The 19,220-nt window shown below is 45.5% G+C and overlaps 1 protein-coding gene across 1 annotated transcript in view; it reads left to right on the top strand.

Annotated features, from left to right (window-relative positions):
- Positions 1-16,644: 16,644 nt before the first annotated feature.
- ATG7 (autophagy related 7) overlaps positions 16,645-19,220 on the top strand; it is a 256,231-nt gene continuing 253,655 nt past the window's right edge. Inside the window, exon 1 of the mRNA XM_066596488.1 lies at positions 16,645-16,758. The gene's annotated coding sequence lies outside the window, so the exon portion shown is untranslated. The remainder of the gene's footprint in view (positions 16,759-19,220) is intronic.

Genomic DNA, 19,220 nt, shown 5'->3' with positions numbered 1-19,220 from the left:
ACCCAGATGGGGCAGATCATCTATGCATGCGTCAGTTGACAAACGGAAGACTTGGCAGCATCATCCACGCCAGAGGAGGCAAGGGAGCTAACTTTTTGGGCCATGCAGGCTGCTACCGTAGCAGAGACAGTCCGGTATGCCCACTGCAGCGCTCTGGCTCATTTACATACGGCATGGAAGAATTTCGAACTGGGATTATTAAAATATGCTATTGTCAATTGGAAACTAAAATAAGTGTTGAAAACAGGATTATCAGTATTGCAGCACTGGTCTTGGCTTGTATTAGTAAAATCTGATGACAGGTTCCCTTTAATGGGATTTTCTATCAGAAGCCCCACCATTTGTGTGAATGTGGGTACTTGCTCCATTTCTATAGATTCCATTTACAATATGATGTATGCGTGGGCACTTCTCCACTAGAAACAGGACATGCATCACCATTCTGTGCATCAGTGGGGTTCCTGTGGTCAGACTCCATCTCAACAGTCATATTTTCCATGTCCTACACTTTTTATGTTAAAAAGTTGAAAAAGTTTTTTAAAAAATCACAGAATAAAATCAAAATATATACATAGAAAAGGAAATTACTCACTGCTGACGCCAACCAAAATAATCGCCATAAGCGCCCTGTAATGCGAGCTTAAACAAATATCAAAACATCCGAAACAAAATGAGGAACCCATTCCTATACTTTATTTTGGTGTAAATGTACTCATTTTAAAAATAAACAACTACAAATTGTAAAAAAAAAGATTCTTTAGCTTTTCACTCCTAATAAAACTAAAGAATGGAAAAAAAAAGATTAAAAAAAAATTAAAACGTATATTTCATGAATAAAAAAATTATGAACATACCCTAAGGCTAATTTTATATGGACAAGTGCGATATTAGGCCGTTAAAACTCAGCCCGATATCATGCTCAACAATGTGCGATGTCCCTGCAGATGCTTTTGTGCTAAAAACAGCCTCGCATCACTTTGGGTAAGTAGTGATCTTCCGGCGCGGCTAAAAGCGGAGTGTTTCCCTTTTTTTTTTAATTGATAAACTTCGCATCATACTCGCTTGCACCTTGCATGCCGTGCGAAACATAGAATATGCTGCGATTTTATTTCCTGCCCCTGTGATGCAATGCAGGAGAAAAAAAATGCTCATGAGTATGATCCTATTCAAATGAATAGGTTCATATTCGCGCAAGATTTGTGTGTCTCGCAACGTACAAATCTTGCACGATTTTATCAGCAGTGTGAAAACGGCCTAAAGGTTAAAAATAAAATGAAACAGATTTTATTGCAGAGATTTTGCAACAATGTGTCCAGTTTAGCAATCCTGTTAGCCAAACAGCCTTGACCCCTCCTGTTATATGGAGACTTTTGTCACCTGCAGCATCGCTGCCACTCAGTGGGGCACATTTACTTACACTGGCCTGGTGCCCGGGAGAAGATCAGCATGTAATGTGGCTGCCCTGTACTGATAAGCAGGTTAACCTGAACCACGACAATCATGGGTCACACTTGAACACATTTTGACATGGCACTGAAATGAGCAAATTGACAAGCACAGCTTTATTACATCTCCGGAGAACAAGCCCTGCAGCATTCAGATAGAAGCACAGATATGTGCCACACTGAGCGGGCTGCGTCAAATGTTCCATGTCACTTTATGAGAGGTCCCAGAGTTTATGCATAAAGGGGAACCACAAAACTCCCCAAAACACTGCGCCAGCCGCGGTAGCCTCCAAAACATTGTGCCAGCTACCATGGCCATGATAGGCCACCAAAAATAATAGAAGAAACTGAAAACTTATTAAGAAGTCAAAAAGAAGAGGTGTCAAACTGCAATGAAGTAATTATTATGGATATAATATGGGAAGATGAAACCAGTGAATCTCACAAGAGCAATAAGCACAGGCGTAACTATAGAGGATGCGGTTGCACCCGGGCCCAGGAGCCTTAGGGGGTCCATAAGGCCCCATAGGCCCAATACTATGAATAAAGCATTATAATTGGAGGCCCTATTACAGGTTTTGCATTGGGGGCCAGAAGCTTCTGTAGTGACATGCATGTTTGTGTACTGTCACAGAACAACATCCTGATCCCCTCCATAAATGTGATACATGTTCTGTCTCGTGTGGATGCACTGTGCAAAACTGTCATGTCAATTTTCTGTATGTGTGTTGCACAGCTGCGGCGTCTGAAGGGTTAACTCCCCTAAAATCATTGCCTGCCAGCTCTGCAGCTGAATGTGTCTTTCCTATTGTTTCATGTGGTACAAGTGAGGTTATAAATGAGAGTGTCTGAGAGCGGGAAGAGGTCCATCTTCAGGAGGAGAGTACTAACACACAGCCATATGGAAGCACCTTTAGCTTTGTGGGGGGTCAAACTGAGACCGTTGAGCTGATGCTGTCTGCTTCCAAATTGGTCTTTAGGGGTGAGTACTCAGACGACACAAATGGACAGCCACATGCACGATGGGAATGCCATGAGTGAAGTGAAAGTTTATTCAAAGTTACAGATGATATAGGAAAGGTTTGCTGACGTATTGATTTGATTACTGCGCATGCCCCAGGCATGCATAACATCTGCAGATTTTAATTAGCAATACACATCTTTCAAAGAAGTCTCCTACATGAGCAATACATCAATGTCCGGTGACAACTGTATCAAAACAAAATGTTCCTGGACGCTTCTTACTAGAAGGGAGTGAGCTTTCTCAAGGAAAGAAGGCATGGGAGAGAGAAAGCTGATAAGACATATGTGAACATATTCAAGGTCATTATAATTGGGATCTAACATCTTTCTAGGTAAAAGGTGAAATTTAATACAGATGCATGTATTAAAGCAAAACAAGCAAAGAGATACAAAATGGAGTCGCTGTAGTCTATTATTAAAGCGTCGGCCCTTACACGTATAAGCTTAAACCTTTAGCAGAAGAAGACGCAAATTATAAACACATAAGTATTCTGTGAAATACACTTATCAATTTAAAGGCATAAACGTGAATTAACCCCTCACATTCCCCCGTTTTGGACATGGAGTCAAGACAAGTATGACTCCTAGTCCATAAACACGTGATTCATATCGGCGAAGAGAAAGCTTTTTCAGTACATTTAGAAATACATGAAATTATAACCTTAATTGCTCTATAAATGCATAATAAAATCATCACAACTTGTAATATACGTTGTAGAATCCCCATAAACCAACCTCCTAAACCAGAAAACCAATTGGCAGGGTTCAAAGAACTAAATGTGTTACCCCACCAGCTATCTCTGGTTTCTGAGTTTTCATTTGTCCATGCAAACAGTTCCTTTGACAGAACAGGAACAGCCAAGAAAGGAAAACCAGTGGCACCAGGTGTGTGTACAAGTCCAACAGTACTTGGTGGTGTCTAACAAGGTGGTTCTGAGCATTGTCCCTTTGCACCCTCTCACAAGGGCGAAGCATGGAGTGAGGAGTCCAAAAGTCCATCAATAAACAAAATGTCCTTCATTTTCCTTCTCATGGGGGGGGCAAAGGTAGGGCGTGAAAAGTCCATTAGTCCCAAAACAAACAACAATTCCTTCAACCTTTACCAAAGTAGGCGCGATCAGCAGGACTCGATAGGGCCCCTCGAGTCCGGGCCCTAGGGTTTCCGGACACGCCTCTTTACGAGCACCCAGTTTCCAGGTAGTAGGGAATGAGATCCCTCTAGGTTGTCTGGGCCTGGAATGGGAGAAAAAGACTAGATTTTGGGTTACCATTAGTTGGTCACACAGGTGCTTTACATATCCGGCTACTATGTCATAGCCCTGCTGTAGGACCTGTGGATGATACAGCCCCAATCTTGGCATAGAGCCAAACAACACTTATTTTAACTTAAGCGTACCATTTAGTCTTTTAACTTTGTCTAAACTCTGCAGGTGTGAAGTGTGTACCTTTGTTTGAGTCAATCACTTCCGGTGCCCCATCTCTGCAGGTTACCTCATTCATCAGCTCCTGTGCGATTACCTGCTTATTTACTTTGGTAACAGGGTAGGTCTCCGACCTGAAAAGACATCAACAACAACAAGCACGTATTCATACTTCCCAACAAGTGGGAGCTGAGTGTAGTCCATTTGCAATCCCTGAAATGGGTAGAGTGGTCTAGGCAAGTGTTATGTGGCAAATTTACTTCTGCCCTGTTGCTTACGGCAAAGATCATGCAAAATTGGACAAGTGATGATGCAGCAACTACAGAAAACCCAGGAGCCACCCGTCCTTGTTCAAGCGTCGACATCATTGCTGCTTTGAACGGGGTGCTGGATGAGGCAAGCATCGCCACCATGCTGAAGGAGGTGCTAGAAGGCCTGGAGTACCTGCATAAGAACGGCCAGATCCTCAGGGATGTTAAGGCTGGGAACATCCTCCTGGGTGAAGACGGTTCCGTGCAGATTGCAGATTTCGGCGTCAGCGCGTTTCTAGCCACAGGAGGCAACATCATCAGGAATAAAGTCAGAAAGACGCTCGTGGGCACGCCATGCCGGACGGCACCGGAGGCGACGGAGCAGACCAGAGGACACGACCTCAAGGCGGACTTCTGGACCCCCGGTAGGTGTGTCTTTCCGTGCATTCGCTGGGCCATCATGGGGCACAGGGACCGTGGTGGGCAAGTTCTGTTCACTGTTCGCCATTCACCGTCCCATTTCTGCTGCTCCCATATTTAGTCCATTTGTCTTTTTCTTCATTGCTGGCTTGTAACTGTAAAGTCTTTAGCATCTCAAAGTCCAAAGTTTGTATCAAAGTCCAAAGTTGATATCAAAGTCCAAAGTTTAGTCAAAGTCCAAAGTTATTGTTAAATTCTTCTTTTCTTCTTTTCTTCCACGGCTTAAGGGCCGCTGCCTTTACTGTGTGGTCTGTGATGGCGTTGCCCCTTGTTTCTCTGCTGTAGGAATTGGTGTGAGCTTTCCACTTTGTCACCGCTGCACCATTCTTAATTCGCTGTCCTGCTGAGGTAACAAGCTGTCTGGCCTTCCATGTTAGGCCGTAGTCATGAGCTATGCCAAATGCATACCGGGAGTCAGTGTAAATGTTTGCCGTCTTACCTTCTACCACTCCACACGCCTCAGTGAGGGCCTGTAACTCCACTTCCTGTCCTGGGACATGCGGAGGCATTCTGCTTTTAGGACATCTTGTTGCGTGATCACTGCATATCCAGCGTGGAGTCATCAATTACCCTGGTACCATCTACAAAAACAACTCAGAATATGCATTATTAACAAGGGCTTTCAGTTAACATAAAGAAGAGACAGTGTCTGCAATTGCATCTTCCTGGACATGTGCCAGGGGGTACTGACGGACCAAGGGGGCTAAGAGCTTGTTCCTCTGCGTACGTAAGAGTGAGGACGGGTAGAGGTGTCGCTTGGTCTGCTGCCATCCGACATAAGGTCGGGTGACTTTCAGACCCGGGGTGTATACGAGCCTCACCGGACAGGTGAAGTTTGATACAACATCCCAAGGGTCCCATCACGCAATTCTCAATATGCTTTCAGGACCTTCCAGCATAAGGAAGCGCGTGAGGTATCGTGACCCTTTAAACATTACCTCAAGCGGTTCAGTTTCTGCCAGCTGAATTGGCACTTCTGAAACCCCTTGCACCGATTACCGCTAGACAATCAGGCTGGTATTCTATTTCAAATTAAAAATAGCTGACCTGCAATACCTAGATCACCTATATCTTCTCCCCCCCCCCCCCTTTTGAACTAGGGTACTTAATTGGAAGGGTAACCGAGTTCAAGGTAGTAGCAACAGTGAAAAGAATGACAAGAGCACATTGTAGCTGGATTTGACGGGCCAGAAATAAGTGCTTGGGTTGCACTTGCGTGTATATGCTCCGGGTGTCATGGGGGGGGTGAGGACCACTAGGGGGGAGTTGGTTCAATACCAACTCCGAAGATTTGTTAACCATTGCCTGTACTGCTGCCACCGCACAAACACATGAGGGAGCTCCTCGAGCCACTGGATACAGCTTCATGGAGTAGCATCCAGGTGGCCGTGGTTGTCCCCTGTGCTTTTGTGTCAATACTGTCGTCCCCTGGCCAGAAAATTCCGTACAGAAAAGAATAAAGGATAAAGTGTAAAAGGGTGAGAAATGAGCTTCAGGGGTGAGAGAGAGAAAAAAAAAAGAATGATTGAAAGGCAGTCATAGAGTAGTTGTATAAGAGCGAAAACAAAGTGGACCCATGGGCGGCAGTATGAAAACAAGGCCCAGAAAGGTGCGGAGTTTGGCAGCAGGTGTAAGTATAGGTATGGCCGTCCGTACGTTTCTTCTATAGAGCATTCTCAGAAACAGTATAATTGTGACTTGTTGGCAGGCTTCCAAATTATCAGCACACAGCGCCTACATCACACATTAACTCTCATCCGTTCATGCAGTCAAGTCTCATCCAAATATTAGTAAGAGTTCACACAGGACATAACGCGTATGATGCAACTGTCCTCATCTTGCAAACAAATGCATTCAATCACTCCCACCCCTCCCTGGAATCAGTCAAACTTTAACTGTCTGTAATACTAGAGAAGTATACCAGATTCCACAACAACCACTTTGTAAAACTCATGAAAGGAACACACATTTAGCAATTATGCACACGTCCGACCAGTTACAGAACTGACTTGCCGTTTTTGATTTACCACAATCACGGAGTAGTGGGTAAATCTGGCGGTCGCAATGACCTTTTAGTCCCTTCTGCCAGGTCGCGGCTGGCAGGACATGAATGTTTACTATGGACTTGATGTCAGCTGTTTCTACCTCAGTCCTTCGGGTAGAGCAGGACAGTCCCTTCTGCCAGGTACGCAGCTGGCAGGACACGTATGTTCACTTATTAGAAGACCTTTTTATGGAGAAAGAGGAGACCACGGCTCACCTCTATACGTGGCTTTTGTAATCTTATAACAAATTACAGCTAGGAAAATGAGTGCGGCAGTCAAAGTACAACAAAAAGCTATCAGTTCAATGCTTGCAGCAGACAGCATGGCAATATACACATGTGGGTTCTTCCGTCTAGCACGGTTACCAAGAACACCGTAAATAACAGGCAGAAGTATCCTATAAACATGCAGCAACAAACCGTTCTGTCGACACGTGACTTTTGAAGACAGGGGAGCTCAGATCTAGGGCGGTAAGTCAAAGGCTTACCTTACACCGGTGTTTTGTAGATCTGGGGTCCCGTGGCCTCTGGTCCAGGTGGTCGGCAGGCAGGGTCGTCAGGTATCGGCTGCAGGTAAGGAGTTAAATTCTGGCCCCACGTTGGGCGCCAATACTATGAATAAAGCATTATAATTGGAGGCCCTATTACAGGTTTTGCATTGGGGGCCAGAAGCTTCTGTAGTGACATGCATGTTTGTGTACTGTCACAGAACAACATCCTGATCCCCTCCATAAATGTGATACATGTTCTGTCTCGTGTGGATGCACTGTGCAAAACTGTCATGTCAATTTTCTGTATGTGTGTTGCACAGCTGCGGCGTCTGAAGGGTTAACTCCCCTAAAATCATTGCCTGCCAGCTCTGCAGCTGAATGTGTCTTTCCTATTGTTTCATGTGGTACAAGTGAGGTTATAAATGAGAGTGTCTGAGAGCGGGAAGAGGTCCATCTTCAGGAGGAGAGTACTAACACACAGCCATATGGAAGCACCTTTAGCTTTGTGGGGGGTCAAACTGAGACCGTTGAGCTGATGCTGTCTGCTTCCAAATTGGTCTTTAGGGGTGAGTACTCAGACGACACAAATGGACAGCCACATGCACGATGGGAATGCCATGAGTGAAGTGAAAGTTTATTCAAAGTTACAGATGATATAGGAAAGGTTTGCTGACGTATTGATTTGATTACTGCGCATGCCCCAGGCATGCATAACATCTGCAGATTTTAATTAGCAATACACATCTTTCAAAGAAGTCTCCTACATGAGCAATACATCAATGTCCGGTGACAACTGTATCAAAACAAAATGTTCCTGGACGCTTCTTACTAGAAGGGAGTGAGCTTTCTCAAGGAAAGAAGGCATGGGAGAGAGAAAGCTGATAAGACATATGTGAACATATTCAAGGTCATTATAATTGGGATCTAACATCTTTCTAGGTAAAAGGTGAAATTTAATACAGATGCATGTATTAAAGCAAAACAAGCAAAGAGATACAAAATGGAGTCGCTGTAGTCTATTATTAAAGCGTCGGCCCTTACACGTATAAGCTTAAACCTTTAGCAGAAGAAGACGCAAATTATAAACACATAAGTATTCTGTGAAATACACTTATCAATTTAAAGGCATAAACGTGAATTAACCCCTCACAGCTTCCATTGTTGGTGAAGATGGAAGAAGAGGAACGACTACCCAGAGCATCTGGAGAGTGGATGATATAGAAGTGAGTCCACTCCAGAGAGAGAAAGCAGAGATCCCAGTTGACGAAAACAGGTACCCATTCACATCACAGGCATCATTGTGTGTCCGTCCGCCATTAGGATTACCACACAGAGGTACGTGATTGTGACACTCACGCAGATGTTGTACAGGGTGCATCTAGGCTAAGCCTTCCTTCAATAATTTGTCTGCCAGAGTGTATGTGGAGTGATCCCTATCTTTTACCTCCTCCAGAGTATATCCAATTTCCAGGAGCGGTGACATATAGATAACGTGGACTATAGGGCCGTATCGTTCCTGTGTTTTCCTCCCAACCTCTGAGCTTTTGCCTGTAACTTTATGCAAGTGAATACCTGTAACTGCCTGTTATTTCAAGCTTATCCTTAAGTAAAGTTTTACCAGGCCTCAACCGTTCCTGAGGATCCAAGGTACGATACACAAATCTCTGTGTTTATCACTCCGCTGCATAGATTAACGGTGTGTAGGAACGGTGGCGTCACGACGTGATATTTACAACTACTACCCCCCTCATCCTGAGGACTGCTGACTCTATGCTCTGCTACGGTAACTCCCTCTGGGACTAAGAGTTGGTAAGTGCCACAGTGACAGGTCCACGCACTACTCCCTCCCAACTCCAGACATATGCTTGGATAGAGAGTCATTCCCTGCAACATCTCTCTCATGGGTGTTGCAGAAGCTGCAGCTTCCCCACTTTCCTCAGTAACTTAGATGGGTATACCCCCGCATTACCTTTCTCCCCGTTGCATTTAGATGATCAGTGCAAAGACTGTCTTGTCATTTTCAGTATGCGTGTTGCACAGCTGCAGCGCTTGAGAGGTTAACGTAGGCAAACATTCCAATGCTTGCATGTAAATGTATGAAGTCTGTCATGTGGTGTGAGAGGATATAAAAGTGAGTGCCTAAAAAAGCGGGAAAGGAGTCCATGTCTTCAGGAGTGTTGGTCAGTTGGAACTCCTTCAGTTCCTATGTACTGAAGCATGGAGCAGGAGGAGAGATTTCCCATGCCAAGTTGGATTGAATGTTAGTGGAGTGAGCCCCCAGAGAAAGAGAGAGCAATTGTAAGTGACTACTTCTTCTCAAGGCCAGTGCACAGGTACTACCTCGTCTAATTTTCCTACGCAGACGTCTTGAGCCTAGATCACCATGTAGAGGTACACCCTTTAATTGTCAGACCCACGCGTCTTCCAGACTGGGTGGAGGTACTGCAAGAGAATAATCACTGTTCACACACGTGCGTCTTTGAGCTTGTCAGAGGCATGTGGAGGTACTACGCTTTGATGACTAACCTTTTACCTGCACTGTGAAGTCTATAAGTGAACTGCTTTGTAATTGTTGTTTCAAGTGTCTAAGTAAAGTTTGCTGGGCCCTAACCATTCCTAGGCACCAGTGGTACTAAAAACTGACTGTGGCTGCATTTATTCTCCGTCGAGAGTCATACCGGTGTGCGAAGGAATAGTGGCGTCACCTGTCAGCACTATACCTTTCCAGCTCCCCATGTATGCCCGGTGTCCAGGGTCTTCCTATGGGACGCTGCACTTCAAGTTGCGCCTCTGCCGATAAGTTCTTAAAAACAATTAAAGATAACTACCTTACCCAACTTGCACAGGAGCCAACTAAAGGGAGGGACTTATTATTAACTAAGAGACCGGACAGAATCACGGGGGTGCAGGTTGAGGGACACTTGGGAAACAGTGATCACAATATAATTTCCAGTTGTCATTCAATAGGAAGCCTTAACAGGGAGCAACAAAAAAACTAAACTTTAGTAAAGCACAATTTGATCAACTCAGAATTATCCTTGGCAACATTAAATGGAATGGCATCCTCAAAAATAACAGTATAGGCAACAAATAGAGAATGGAGAAGTTTAAAAGCATCCTAATTACCTCATGTGAGCAGTTCATACCCTTCAAAAACAAAGAACTACAAATAGAAGGAAACCAATGTAGCTCGACAAGTGAAAAAAAGAAAGCGTTTAAATTATTAAAACAAGAAGGCAGTGAAGAAGTGCTAAAAACATACAGGGAAGGCAAATCTTTTAAATAGTTTTCTTCTCAAGTATATTCACAAGAGAAAATGAAATGTCACACGAGATGCAGGGGAATAAAATGAACCCCTTCACTAAATATCACCTGCTTTATGCAGGAGGAAGTGCTGAGTCGGTTTCAGTCAACCTTCAGTACTGTCGGGTTTGCTTATTACATACTTACCTCTATGAATGCATGAACACCCATAAACAATTATATCCCTTGAGTGTATTGGTTTCTGTTCCTGATAAAAACTGAATATCTCTTGACATCCCAAGTATCTACATTTAAACTCAAGAGCAGCTAGTAATGTGAATATACTGGCTTTACTAATCAGTATACTCACTGTTTTCAATACATCATAACCATGCATAAATATGAGTCCATCGATCCAGTCTGTGACATCAATTACCGCAGCGATTAATTAGATATTGATTGAATGATGACTATATGATATTTTATGGGGATCATCTACTGTGTAGTATCATATTTCATGCAGTAAATATGCACTCACATAATTTATACAACGCTGCGCTCTGATAACATGCGCTGAAGTCATCATATCTGCGCTGATTAAATCTATATAACGCTGCCCTCCATTCAATGCGCATGCGCTGACATCATCACACTCTGACGTGATTACTTTGTATTCCAAATACAACGCAGCGTTCTATCTAAGACGCATGCGCCGCCATAGACGTCATCACGTTTTGATATCACCAGGCGTAGCGGGGTGGAATATCACCACTGACCACACCCTCGGGAGGCTTCTATATGCAACGCTATTGATATTTATATAATAAGGCTTTCTATCTCTCTTTAAAGCTGCGGAAGACGGATCGGCCGCTATATACCATGGTAATAGATCTATTGGAACATTAGGTATATTCTACTTAGGACGTCGGATTGGCATGATTGCCCGTAAGGACATATGCATAGTCCGGTCACTATAGCAACCAACTAGCTGCCTTTTACATATTCTAATTTTGATGAGGCCATTAATGGAATCTGAAGTACGATTGGTATATAGCACCACACGCCCATACTGGGCGGAGCCGATTGCCCTCTATATAACAATTGCAAGGTGAACTAGTCCAGTTGCACCGTCAGTCTACCATCCAGACTGACGTTGTATCTGTTTGTTATTTTAGAGCAAAAATATCCTGTCTAGCGCTTCACGGGATAAAGGAGTGGAGATGGGGTGTATAGATTATATCAATACGTGAAGTTTAATAGCAACGCGTTTCAGCCCTCGGTGGGGCCTTTTTCAAGCATATAAAATAACATTACACAATCGTTAATATAGAGAATTAAAAGATAACTTACAATTGAAGATCGTTACAGCACTTCTCTATTTTAATTCTCTATATTAACAATTGTGTAATGTTATTTTATATGCTTGAAAAAGGCCCCACCGAGGGCTGAAACGCGTTGCTATTAAACTTCACGTATTGGTGTAATCTATACACCCCATCTCCACTCCTTTATCCCGTGAAGCGCTAGACAGGATATTTTTGCTCTGAAGATTCTACTACACTGGGTTCCCTATCATTAGGGACCCCTGACATCCTAGCAGCTCTCCGTTTTAGGATTGGGAAGAAGGATTCACTGACCTACCATATCTACAGGCTATCCCGGAATTGGAGGTACTAGTGAGTTATCCCACCTAGGGAAACTCACTAAGTACCGGGTAAGTCCTTTCTTTTACTTCATTATACTACAGTATTTCCATATAGCACTGAAGGAGCGCTACTTCTGATCTCGACCCCTTTATCACTGTTTGTTATTTTGGTATATACATCCATCTTTTCTCCTTGATGGCTTCGAGAGCTAGTCTCTGTACTATAGCCAATTTCTACTATAAGCAGTGCTATATCAGGGTACGGATTATTGCTTCTCTAAGTGCTATTAGTACATTTGAATATTAGAGCTAGCTTTAGACTAATATGCAATAAAAAATAAATTAGATTAAGGATAGCCTATATGAAAGGAAAATGGAAGGAAAGAGACTGGTGAAATTGTCACCTTAAGAATATAGGTCAATAGATTGTCAGTCCTCCTAAAATGATGAGGGCTGATACCAACTAACGTCTGATATTACATCTTGGCAGCTTGATACGGATGTTACACGCTGTCTTAGACCCTTAATAACTATAAGTAAGCCATAACATAGATGTGTCCAATGCTCTAGCCACCATAACACACCCTATGTGTGAGGATCTTTGGAGACCATTTTGGCCCCTGACGAGCCTACTCCAGAGCGAAACGCGTTGGAATATGAAACAGTTGAACCATCACAATTAGAACAGGTGTCATCTCTGGATAGGCATGACATACTACCTTTGAATATTGGTGGTATTTTGAAACAGCATCAAAACCGAGCTTTTTTCTAACTATTTAGTTGGGATGTGCAATCAGTACTGACCTAGTATTTTGTGACATATATAGAATTGATCTCCATTTTGGGATTAATCTATACTAGATTATATTATGCGAATATTATATAAATGTATGTTTGTTTGTTCATAGACAGATTTTAAATTATTTAATTAAAGCTATGTTTTATTTGTAATTACACTATTAGTTTTTCAGTCCAACCAGTGAGTTGACAATTGAACTTTGGACTAAGTCTGCCCCCGTGATACAAAAATCTTGAACTCAGATCCAAACAAATAGTCTTGGTACAGAAACAACAAGTCAAATTGGTGCAACCAGGAGGATACTTGGCACATCTGGATAATCCACAGTCCAGGTTATCTGTAAAATTCCTCTCCCGGCAATCTCTCTCTACCGGCAAACACTCACTCTCTCTCTCCTCTTCTCGCTATGAAGCAGTCTGTTCTTCTCTCAGCACTCAGTAGAAGCACCAAGGTCTCCTAGGTCGAATGGGTCCAGGCTGAGTGTAAAGAAGTCGCTTGGCCTCCTTCATGCTTCCCCACACAGACCGATCTGTTCGGGGTCGGTGTAGCTCATCCACTCACCTCACTCCTCTCTTTCTTCCTTCCGTTCTTTCTTTTTCTCTCTCTCTCTCCTTTTCTACTCTGCCCTGCATTCCTGCAAACCAATATACATATATCTCAATCACGTGACCACGTAACAATACACTGAATATGATACATTTTCTAGACAGGACAGAGAATACCAGACGTTAACTCTGGCAATTCTTTGGCAAGCAAAATTGGGAATGAAATAACTTTCAAGTCCTTTTGGGCAAGAGAAACAAAACAGAGTCCAGAAATAATAACCGAGTCCCTTTAACACGAAGTCACTCTCCGTATCCATGGTACCATAGGCTCTTACGCTTCATTGTCCGTGGTGCAGCCAGTGGGTGTCGCATTGCTCCCTCAGGATTGAATCCCAATGGGTGAACACAATGAGGGACTTGCACGCATGAAGTTACTCACTTCAGTGTCCACGAAGGTGCTGTCCTCTTCCTCTGTTGCTGGCTCAAAACAGTCCGATGACTGCTGCCACAGTGCAGATAAGTCCATCGGGCAAGGGTGCTCTTGTTCTGGGCTCCAACGTTGGGCAAAGTATGACTGCTGCCACCTTACTCCTGAAGCAATACAGAGAACATCAAAAGGCCTACTGCGGGGGTTTTCAGCAAGAACATAGTATGGTGGTCCTTTTGGTCAGTTCTCTCAGTCATCCGTATAGACAAAAGAAAAATTTGAGTCCCCATACTCCACCAGGTATGGCTGCAGGCGTTCTGATAAAGAGTTTTTAGCTGCCTAGGATTAGGGACTAGGATCCACGGTGGATAAGGCGAGGAAACAAATCCGTCATGGGTACAATAGATTTGGAGGGTTAAGTCCGCTTCCCTGGTCACAGAGAAATTTGCAGAGGTGTTTCTCTGGACAAGACTCCCTGCTAATGGATCCGTGGAGCAGGTAGGAGGGAAGTGTAGGTGTTTGAGGAGACAGTGGGAGTGGAAGTGGTGGTAACGACTGGCACAGTTAAGTCTTCCGATCCCATCTCAGAAGCTGGTTTCTGTGGCTCTCCAATCCTCTCTTCAAGTTGAGGTGAAGCTGGAGAAATATGAGGTGATAACTCCAGTATCTCTGGTTCGTCGCCCCAGTGAAATTGTGGCCTGGGTGGCGGATATCCAGCAGGAAGGCCTCTCACCCCTCTTGTTGCCATTTTGCCTGTAGGAGTGCTCTCGCTGGTCTGCCGGGTGGTTTCAGATGTCTCACCCACCAGCATGAGTAGCTCCTCCCCGGGGCGGTCTTCAGCACTCTGCTGCTGTTCCTCAGTGGGGGTGCCCCCCCTACTTTTCTCACAATCATGGCAGGAATTTCATGGCGGGAAAGTTTTGCAGGCTGACACAAAGTGCAAACTAGGCAGTTCCACCTTGTCCAACAATAACAAATGGTTTCTTCTCAAACAACAACACATCTGAGACTTTTACTCTACATCTTTGCAGGTGACTGGGCTTTGCCTCTCTGGTTCATCTTCAGGCCCAGAGGAACTGCAACCTTGTTCTTCTCATTCTTGTAGGCTCAGAGGAACTGCAACCTTGTTCTTCTAATTCTAGTAGGGCTCAGAGGAACCACAACCTTGTCCTTTTTTTATTTTTTTTAGGCTCAGAGAGTTGAAGGGATCTTGTCCTAGACTTTTTAGAAGACTCAAAAGGTTGGAGGGATCTTGTCCTAGACGATGAGACAGCTCAGAGGGCTTGAAACTGAAAATTATTTAACTTTTAGTTTTTCTCAGGCACGGGCATATAATTTCTTCCGTGGCTAGCAATGGCAGAGTCATTTCTACTTTGTTTCTGGGCAAAGACGCAGAGGATTCATCCTGTTCGTGACACCACCCTGCAGCATCCGAGGATCAGGCCCACAACCAAGGAGACAGCAGGGTAGAGAAAGGCCTTGTCACGGGGCTCTACCATCTTTTCCCTCTAAGGTTAGCTCAGGAACCAACCATGTTACCGCTGGTGAAGATCACTGGGTTAGTAAGCGGGGGTTACCTTAAGTCCAGTTTTCACTCGTGACGCCATCGTTCTGTCCTCTGTGGCAGATCTTTCAGATGTAATAAAGTAGTCCACACACAGGGTAATTTTCTGAAGAAGCACCCGAAACGGATAGTTCTGCTCGTTTACTGTAAACTCTTGAACTCAGATCCAAAGAAACAGTCTTGGTACAGAAACAACAAGGCAAAGTGGTGAAACCAGGAGGATTCCCTGGGCATCTGGATAATCCACAGTCCAAGTTATCTGTGAAATTCCTCTCCCGGGAAATACTCACTCTCTCTCTCCTCTTCTCGCTATGAAGCCATCTGTCCTTCTTTCAGCACTCAGCAGAAGCACCGAGGTCTCCTGGGTCTAATGGGCCCAGGCTGAGTGTAAAAAAGTCGCTCAGCCTCCTCCATGCTTCCCCACATAGACCGATCTGTCCGGGATCAGTGTGGCTCATCCACTCACTTCACTCCTCTCATTCTTCCTTTCTTTCCTACTTACTCTCTTTTTCTATCCAGCCCTGCATTCTTGCAAACACATATATCGCAATCACGTGACCACAAAACGATATACTGAACACAATACATTTTTAGACAGAACAGAACATACCAGATGTTAACTCTTTCAGTCCTGCAAACATTCAATACACATAAATCTAATGCACTCCACAAACAAGACACTGACACAAGACAGACATGGAACATTATGGAGGGGCCCCACTAACTCTGGGCCACTACAGAACCCCTGTATGGACTTTCCGCCACAGATCCAGCATAAACTACTGGAAGACAGAGAGCTGCATGCTGCGCTTTTCCATTGGTGAAATAACAGACAGCGTGGAAACCGAACAGACCGTATCATAGTCAATGGAGTCCATCCAGCGCTGTTTGGTTCTGTCATATGACGGACCTATTCGGCTAGGGGATTTCCCTTTCCTGCTCCCCGAGTGGAGCAGAAAAACGGAACCCCCGAGTGTGGATGTGAACGCAGCCTAAATCATGTGTTGCAGCTTTAATTGCACAACAACTGTTTCCTTTCATTCAGCTGCTTGTGGTCAGTTTTCGGTGCGTCCACCACATGTAACTACTGTCTGCGGCCATGACTCCAGGAATGCTCTTTCCCACATCAAGTCATGTAATAGACATTTCGGATCTGGGTTGGCTGTAATTGTAATCATACGGGCTGTCAATAGAGGGAGCTCTTCCACAGCAGATACACAGAACGCAGCATATCACAGTTTTGTCCCACTTCAGCTTCCGTTGTCAGCTGATGGGCGCAAATCACGTGACAGCAGCACACCCGGAAGCAGCAGCGTGCAGGCTGTGGAGAGCTGTCATCTGCTATGAGACAAGTCCTGTGACTGCGCCCTGTACATCCCGGTAATCCGCTGCGCTCTGCTCATACGTCCGGCAGCTCCGAGAAGTCTGCAGGGGAGGACGTGCTCTGCTGCTGAGGAGTCACTAGTTGTTACTGATGCTACTGGGATAGCTGAGAAGTCTGTTGCATCATATAGTGCACTGTTATGGGGGCTTTGTGGCTCCTGAAGCAGGTGCTGTGCAATGGGGGCTCTGATAGCTGGCACCGTGCTATGGGGGCTCTGGTGGCTGGCGCCGTGCTATGGGGGCTCTGGTGGCTGGCGCCGTGCTATGGGGGCTCTGGTGGCTGGCGCCGTGCTATGGGGGCTCTGATAGCTGGCGCCGTGCTATGAGGGCTCTGATAGCTGGCGCCGTGCTATGGGGGCTCTGATGGCTGGCGCCGTGCTATGGGGGCTCTGATGGCTGGCGCCGTGCTATGGGGGCTCTGATGGCTGGCGCCGTGCTATGGGGGCTCTGATGGCTGGCGCCGTGCTATGGGGGCTCTGATGGCTGGCGCCGTGCTATGGGGGCTCTGGTGGCTGGCGCCGTGCTATGGGGGCTCTGGTGGCTGGCGCCGTGCTATGGGGGCTCTGATGGCTGGCGCCGTGCTATGGGCGCTTGAAGCAAAAATTATGGTGGCTTGCTAGGCTGGCATATGGAGATTCCTAAGGCTGGCATAGCGCTCTTAGGGCTCTGGTAGCTGGCACAATGTTATGGGAGCTTTAAACTTGGCACAGTGCTAAGGCTGCTTACCAGGCTGGCACAGTGATTATTGCGGCTCGCCAGGTTGGTGCAGTGATTATGTTGCCTTGCTAGGCTGGAGGAATGATATGGTGGCTCACCAGATTGGCACATTGAGAATCAAGGCTGACACAGTGCTGTCAGGGCTCTGGTGATGGAACAATATTTTGGAGGCTCCTGTGGCTAGCGCAGTGTTATGGCTGCTGAATAGGCTGGCGCTGTGTTGTGGCGGTTCGCTGGGCTGGCATATGGAGATTCCTAAGGATGGCACAGCGCTCTTAGGTCTTTGGTAGCTGGCACAATGTTATGGCAGTTTGAAGCTTGGTGCAGTGCTATGGCGGCTCACTAGGCTGGCGTAGGGGTTATTGTAACTTGCTAGGCTGGCACAGTGCTATCAACCCTCTGGTAGCTGGCGCAATAATATGGGAGGTTAAAGCTTGGCACAGTGCTAAGGCGGCTTTCCAGGCTGGCACAGTGATTAATGCGGCTCACCAGGTTGGCACAGTGATTATGTTGCCTTGCTAGGCTAGTGGAATGATACAGTGGCTCACTAGATTGGCACAGTGCTATGAGGGCTCTGGTAGCTGGCACAATGTTTTCAAGGCTCCAGTGGCTGGCGCAGTATAGTGGCGGCTCGCTGGGCTGGCGCAGTATAGTGGCGGCTCGCTGGGCTGGCGCAGTATTGTGGCGGCTCGCTGGGCTGGCGCAGTATTGTGGCGGCTCGCTGGGCTGGCGCAGTATAGTGGCGGCTCGCTGCGCTGGCGCAGTATTGTGGCGGCTCGCTGGGCTGGCATATGGAGATTCCTAAGGCACAGCGCTCTAAGGGCTTACTAGCATGATGAATTGAGAGAGGAGGTGAGCGCTGTTCCTGCCGTTGATGTAGTTTCTTTCGTGAAAATGCTGAATTTTCTGTTTCGGGAAATCCGCAAAATTTCTGCCACCTGTGAGTGTACACCAGGGGGCAGGCTCATTCCAACATAATTTAGTTGTGTATTATGTGTGTGTAATACCCGGTTAAACACTGCATTATACACCTGCTCATGAGTCTGCCCTAACCCTTTCCAATCCACTATCTGACATCTGAAGACATTCTGACTGAAGGCTGTACAGCTCCGATGTCGGAAGATGTCCGGCAGGGTATTCTTACTGTAGATTACTGGCTGCTCTGTTGTCGGGGGCCTCTCCAGCATGTCACATACTGCAGTACTGGCTCTAGGCAGCAGATGACGCCATTGTATAATGGCAGAAAGAGAAAGCCCCCTAGGAAACCCTGAATCCAAAATTAGATTGCAATGGATTAAATTGGTTGTCCAGGGTTAGAATAACATGGTTGCTTTCTTCCAACCACAGCGCCACCCTTGTCTGTGGGTTGCGTCTGGTATTGCTGCTCAGATCACTTCAATGAAGCTGAGCTGTAATACCACACACAACCCCACGAACAAGAGTATACAGACCCTATTTAAGGTTTTCCTCTATGCTTGCATGGGGGGCTCTTGATTTGGTAAAAGGGGGATTTGTGACTGTAACCATGGACACACACACTTGCACGCACCCCTGGGAACAACTACCTAGTATTTGTCTTGGATTGCAGATAGAAAAGGAATTCTAGGATAGAACTAAGGGGCAGGGTAGAGTTTTGATCCATTTGAGTTACATTATGTATAGTGGCTAATTTTTCCAAAGAAGCCCCCTGTGTGTGTTGCCCCTCGCACTAAGCACAGCCGTCATTTTACCACGGCGGTGTT

The sequence above is a fragment of the Eleutherodactylus coqui genome, chromosome 3 (genome assembly GCF_035609145.1).
Source record: "Eleutherodactylus coqui strain aEleCoq1 chromosome 3, aEleCoq1.hap1, whole genome shotgun sequence".
Taxonomy (NCBI): Eukaryota; Metazoa; Chordata; class Amphibia; order Anura; family Eleutherodactylidae; genus Eleutherodactylus; species Eleutherodactylus coqui.
This window is presented reverse-complemented; position numbering and strand designations above follow the sequence as displayed.